This window comes from Panthera pardus, unplaced genomic scaffold (genome assembly GCF_024362965.1).
Source record: "Panthera pardus isolate Hobbes unplaced genomic scaffold, ASM2436296v1 HiC_scaffold_7, whole genome shotgun sequence".
In the NCBI taxonomy this organism is placed as follows: domain Eukaryota; kingdom Metazoa; phylum Chordata; class Mammalia; order Carnivora; family Felidae; genus Panthera; species Panthera pardus.
In genome coordinates this window covers 57,864,711-57,871,468 of record NW_026527002.1, presented here as the reverse complement: position 1 = coordinate 57,871,468, position 6,758 = coordinate 57,864,711, and positions in this window count along the sequence as shown.

Genomic DNA, 6,758 nt, shown 5'->3' with positions numbered 1-6,758 from the left:
AATGCTATGAATAGTAACTCGATACTAATAGCAATACCACTATAGAACCATCTATAAAATTCAGCATGTGACTCTGTGAGCTAAATTTTCTGCATGTTTTTGTAGGCACTGATGGCATTTCAATCACATACTAATAGATATTCTTATATGGCACTGGAAATTGCAGCAAAATCAAAGAGCACAGTCAATGAGAATATCCAACAGTTTTATTTTATAAGTTAGCATCAGGAAATATGATTTTAACTGTTGCTTAAAGAATGACAAGGCTGATTTCAGAAGTCCAGGGGAAATACCATTATTTTATATATTCAGAATTTGTATATTTTCTCTACTGATAATGTTTTTAAAAAGCTATATTGTCTTAATATGTTCTTTTTTAAACGGCCCAGAAGAAACAAAACAGTATTATAAAACTACCTGGATAATCTGAAGCTACCAATTTTAAGAACAAACTTAGGATAGGAAAGAAACATAAAAATATTCTAAATGCTTTTTCTCTATAATTCTACGATCTCTTTAAAAAAAAAGACAACCTACTCCCTTCTTGAAAATAAATCTTGGCTTTCTCATCTCTTTTGCAGAGAATAACTAATTGAGTAACCACAAAATTAGGTGGATGGGTTTCTGGATTATTTTTAGAGGAATCAAGAATGTGGATATGTGAGACTTTTTTAAAAATGAGTTTCATATTTTATGATGGCTAATAATAGACTTCAAGTTCAGTGCATTATCAGATCAATTGTACTTTGAGTAAAAAATATCCCCAAAAGATTTGGAAGAACAGAGAATATTGAAAAGATCATTGAACTTGGAATCAAGAGAGCTGGATAGAGTTTAGATAATTGTTAATAAAATATTTGAATCCCAAGACAAATAGAGATCTTTTAAAAGGTCTCTTCAGCTAACTTAAGGCCCAGAGAATAGTTGATGAATTCTATAAAGACATTTTATATATCTCTCCTCCAGCTTTCTCTAATATTTCCATTTTACGTAACCAAAGAATTGTCAGAACCAAGAAATTAACATTGCTACAATACTATGAACTAACTTAAAGACTTTATACCAATGTCACCAGTTTTTCCACTGAAGTTATTTTTGTTTCGGGATCTCACATTGTATTTAGTTATTACTTCTCCTTAGGCTTTTTTAGTCTGTAACAGTTCCTCAAGCTTTCCTTGTCTCTCATGACCTTGATATTTTTGAAGAATATTAATAATTTATTTTGTCTAATGACAGTCAGTTTGGTTGAGTGTTAGGCTTCTTCATGACTAGACTGATATTATGTATTTTTGTCAAGAATATCACAGAGCTGATGTTGAGTTCTTTTGAAAGCATTATATGACAGGGTTCATAATATTGCTCTGTTTTATTACCCGTGATGTTGACTTTCCTGGTTTCTCCACTATAGAGTTATTGTTAGGGATTCATTTTATTTATGGTTTCATTTTATTTTATGGATTCATTTTATTTTGAGTTTATGGATTATAATCAAGTACTATCGTATTTATTTTGTTGCTCAAATTATTAGTTGCTACATCACTTTGGTGCCCTCAGTTTCAACATGTACACACATACATATATATGTATGTATATTTATATACATGTATATGAATATATAATGAATCTATGTAATTCATAATATAGTATACACACACACACACACACACACACACATATGCATATAGTTAGATACATCAGCATGGACATTTATTTTCTTGGTTTAGTATGCATTCTTATATTCCTTAGCTCTGTACACTGAAAAGACTGAGAAGCAATGGCACTCCAGTAGTACCCAGTACACAGAACTTGAGTTCTCAATGCCATTCTCTCTTTAGACACATTCATAATGCATCAAGACTCCTTATGGATTCCAGGGTTTGGGCAGGACAAACACTTAAATGTATTTTAATATTCTAGCTCAAAAATACTTTTTTGTTCACTAGGGTAAGAGCATCAGTACATCAAGCAAATGCTCTTCTATTAATTTTAAAGAAATTTAAGAAGAAAACTACTCAATATCAGTGCACTAGAGTACAAGTTTTCTAATGTCAAAGGAAGGAAAATGATTAATGTAGATGATAAGTAAAACAACAAAAACAAAAAACAAACAAAAAAAAAACAACTAAGAATCCCTCAACTCTACAAGGCAATGATTCCAAGACTGGATTGTAATGTGTAAAAGTTATGCTTATATTTGTTCTAATAATAATTGATATATTTCTCCAGCATACCTCTCTATAAATCAATGTTCAGTGTGGACAGTTGATGTGAGTATGGGCCATGTGTGGGGATATAACCACCTGCTTCTTGGTTAATCCAACTGGATAAATATGTTTGCGACTATTTCTGCTTTTTTTAATGTAAATTAAGCAATTTAAATGATTCCATTTTATGTCCTTTCTTAGCATACCAATTATACCTCTTTTTAATTTTTTACTACATCCCTAGAGTTCACAATTTATATTTTTAAGTACTCTGTCCACCTACAAATAACACCGTATCAGTTCACATGTACTGCAGGTACATAATAGAATATCCCAATTTCCTCTTGTGCATGTATTGTGACACGACTGTCATTCATTTCACTTGAACATATGCTATTTTCACCCAGTACGTTCTTAGAACTATAACTTTAAACAGTTATCTTTTTAGGACAATTAAGAATAAGAAAATAATCTTTTGTTTACAAAAAGTTATTCATTTATTTTGAGAGACAGAGAGAGAGCACAAGCAGGAGAGGGGAAAAAGAGAGGTGGGGGTAGAGATTCCTAAGCAGACTTCACACTGTCCATACTACCCCAAAGGAGGGCTTGATCTCACATAACATGGGGTCATTACCTGAGCAGAAATTAAGAGTCAGACACTTAACTGACTGAGCCACCTAGGTGTCCCCAAATTAAAAAATCTTATTTTAGGGGCGCCTGGGTGGCTCAGTCGGTTAAGCGTCCAACTTTGGCTCAGGTCATGATCTCACAGTTTGTGAGTTCGAGCCCTGCATCGGGCTCTGTGCTGACAGCTCATGCTGTCTCTCTCTCTGTCTCAAAAATAAATAAACATTAAAAAAATTTAAAAAAATCTTATTTTACCTTATTCATTCCTTCTCTGGCCTTCTTCCTTTCTTTACTTAGACCCACAAATCTGCCCTATAAAATTTTCTTCTGCCTGAAGTATGTATATATAATGTTTCCTATATCATGGAAGAAAGGCCTACCGTCAATGAATTTCCTCAGTTTTTGTTTGTTAAAATTTATTTCTCCTTCATTTTTAAAAAAATTTTAATACTTATTTTTATCATTTTTTTACTATTTATTTTTTGGGGGGGTGAGCAGGGGAGGGGCAGAGAGAGAGGGAGACACAGAATCAAAAGCAGGCTGTAGGCTCTGAGCTGTCAGTACAGAGCCCGAAGTGGGGCTGAAGCTCAGAAACCATGGGATCATGACCTGAGCCAAAATACAACAGCGCTTGCTTATCAGACTGAGCCACCCAGGCTCCCTGTTCACTTACCTCTTCTTTATTAGTTTTGTTTTGTTTTTCTCTTTGAAAATTGCCAATTCATTTTTTTTTACCTAGTTTCTACTAGGCAGTATTATGTTTTGATGTAATTTGAACATAATACACATCAGTATGTGTGTGTTGTGCATTCTCTGAGTTTCCTGGATCTGTGGTTTGTTGTCTGTCTTTAGCTTTGAAATTTGCATGAATTACTACTTCAAATATTTTTTCTGCTAAATTTTCTCTTTCTTCTCCTTCTGATATTCCAATTAACATTTTTAAAATTGTACCAGAGTTCTTAGATGTTACCTTTTGTATTTTTTCTTTGCTTTTTGGTTCTGGAAGTCTCTGTTAACCTATACTTAAGCTTACTGATTCTTTCTTCAGCCATGTTCAGTTTACTGATGAGCCCATCAAAGCCAATATTCATTGTGTTGGAAGTTTCTTTTTTTAGCATTTCCTTTTAATTCTAAGAATTTCTATCTCTCCACTTACATTAAACATCTGTTCTTGCATGTTATGCTTTCCATTAGAAGCCTTAACATATCAATAAGCATAATTATATTAAATTCCCTGTCTGATAATTCTAATATCTGTAATATCAGAGACTGAGTTTGACATTTGATTTGTCTTTTCAGACTATGTTTTCTCTCACCTTTTGGCATGATTAATAACTGTTAGTTGAAAGCCAGGTATGTATCAGGTCATAGGGAGTAAGGTAAGTAGGTGTTGGGGTGAGGATTTATGTTACTTTGGGTAGGAGTTGGACTATATTTAATGCTTGCTGGAGCTTTAAGTGCCATCAGATCAAACTGTTCTACTGTCATTTTTGTCACCATGCTTGCCTTTAACTTCTGTAAGGATTCTGCCTCTTACAGCTCTTTGTTGTAATCCACTGTTTTTATACTAGAGCCTTGTTGTTGTAAATGGTGCATAGTGCAAAATGAAGAGAGTGCTCTATAATCTAATGTTTAAATCTCAGGCTTTGATTCTCTGGTATGTGGCCCCCACAAGTGTTTTTCCAGTGGTATAATTCCACCCCACCACCCTGGTCCCCTACTCCCTTTCCTAATTACAGTGTTTAGAATCTCTCTCTCTCTCTCTCTCTCTCTCTCTCTCTCTCTCTTTTTACTACATTCTTTCTCTAAACATTGGGCTAGACAGGAAAGTCGGAAAAGGCTAGATTGGAGGAAATTCCTTTCATCTAGCTGAGGTAAGCTTTTGGCAAAGCATTTTCTGTTGAGTGTTGGGTCTTTATTATGGAGAATGTTCTGGGTTTATGTCTCAAGGATTAATCTTCCCCTCCTCCTGCTGCTGTGATAAGCAGCATCTTTCTCAGAATTCACCCTGAGAATCTGGTGGTGTTCCTGGAGGTAAGCCTATAAAAGTGTGGGACCTCCCAAAGACTGTGGCCTCAGAAATTTCTCAGTCTCCTACTACATCAGCAGTTCTTCAAATTACTATTTAAGTAGTGCCACTAGTCACGATTCCAACACCCATTACTCTAGGTAATCAGATCTCAGATATAATTCTATGGATAGGTCCATCTCTTGACATTTTGGGTTGGCTGTTTGCCCTGAAATCTTAGTTTTCTGATGGGTTGACAAAAAGTCACTGATTTACAGGATGTCTAGCTTTTTTCTTATTATAAGAACAGGTGTAAAAACTTCTAAGCTCTTTACTTCATGGAATTGAAATCTACCTGTGTATTTTTAAGTAATGAGATTGTGAAAAAAGAATAAAATTATTACACAATTATTGACTTACATAATTCTACCTATTATACATATTTGATATGAGAGCTCAGAAACATCATAATTGGTATCATTTCATGTAAGTGTATTCAATAAATATTGGCTTATACTATTTTATTTTTATTAATTGTCATAGCTATTATACTTTCTAGGCTTCTAAATCTATTTACAATCCCTTATTTGCCACATTCTCTTGCCCTTAGTACCTATGTACTATTCCCTTACCTGGACCTTCCTTTCATTATCATATTCAGGATCTTCCACAAAATTAATATAATTCAATAGACAATGCCAAGTTGGCAGAGGGGTGTTTGCCAAAGCTATTCATCTTCTTCTTCTCAAATTAGTTAGCACATCAATTTAATAAGTCTTTAATCTTCTGCCATCTACAATCTAATCCTTTTCTGGTGTTGGATGATGAAGTATATATTTTTATTTTACTACATTTTGACCTCTGGGCTCACTTCCAGCACAGAAAGAAGAAAGTGTAACCTTTGATCTAGATCTAGGACTTTAGTTCATTTTGGCAAAGGTAGAGACTACTTGGAACAGCAGATTGACAAATTTGCTATTAAGTAACCGGTTAGTACCCATGGAAAATAAAAATACGCCTTGTGATGTTATGTTTACTGATCTTGTTTTGGCCTTTAGAAAGATTTCTTTCCCCATCAAGTTTTATTTGAATATAAACAGAAAGAGAAAGAGACTCAATCAAAATAAACAGCAAAGCAATAAAAAAAGTCCTTTTATAGGGAATGGCTTGCCCTAAAAGAAAGAACCATATTAAAGCTAGCAAAAGGCCAAACTCCACCTTTCTCAATTCTCCAGTGATTCCATCTGTAAGAAGCAGACATTTGAGAATTTTGAGACAATGGTGAGAAAAGCAGATTCATGAGGCTAGGTCTTCTCTAAAAATAGACCAAATGGTGTGTTCAGATATGAAAAATTATATTGAATTCTTACTAGAAAAATACACTATACTTAACAGAGTACATTGAAACAATCAAATAAGATTTTATATATATTTTATATATATTTTATATTATATATATATTATACACATATATATTATGCATATATATATATGCATATTTAATTGTCCCAAAAGTAACATCAGTAACATTCATAATTATTAACTGGAAAACAGTATGGATTAAGGCAAAAAGTACAGTCAAAAATGATGGTAGGCATGAATGGTCCAGCTTCCTGCATTTAAAATTCTCAAGTGCCCCATGACTACAGAATATTCATTATATGTAAAAATAAGTTTTTCTGAATATTTTATAAATCTTTCAGAAGGACAAAGGAAAAGCTTTATTTTAATTATACACTTTTTCTTTTATTTAAAACAGTAGCATTTTTTTACTTTTATGTTCTGTACTATCCTCCAGAATTATGGAATTCTTATCATTCATGCTATTATGAATTGTATGCTTGAAAACAGAAAATTAAAGGAAAATTAAGACATAAAAAGAAAAATTAAAGATCAGATCATTGATCTACAAATATCAG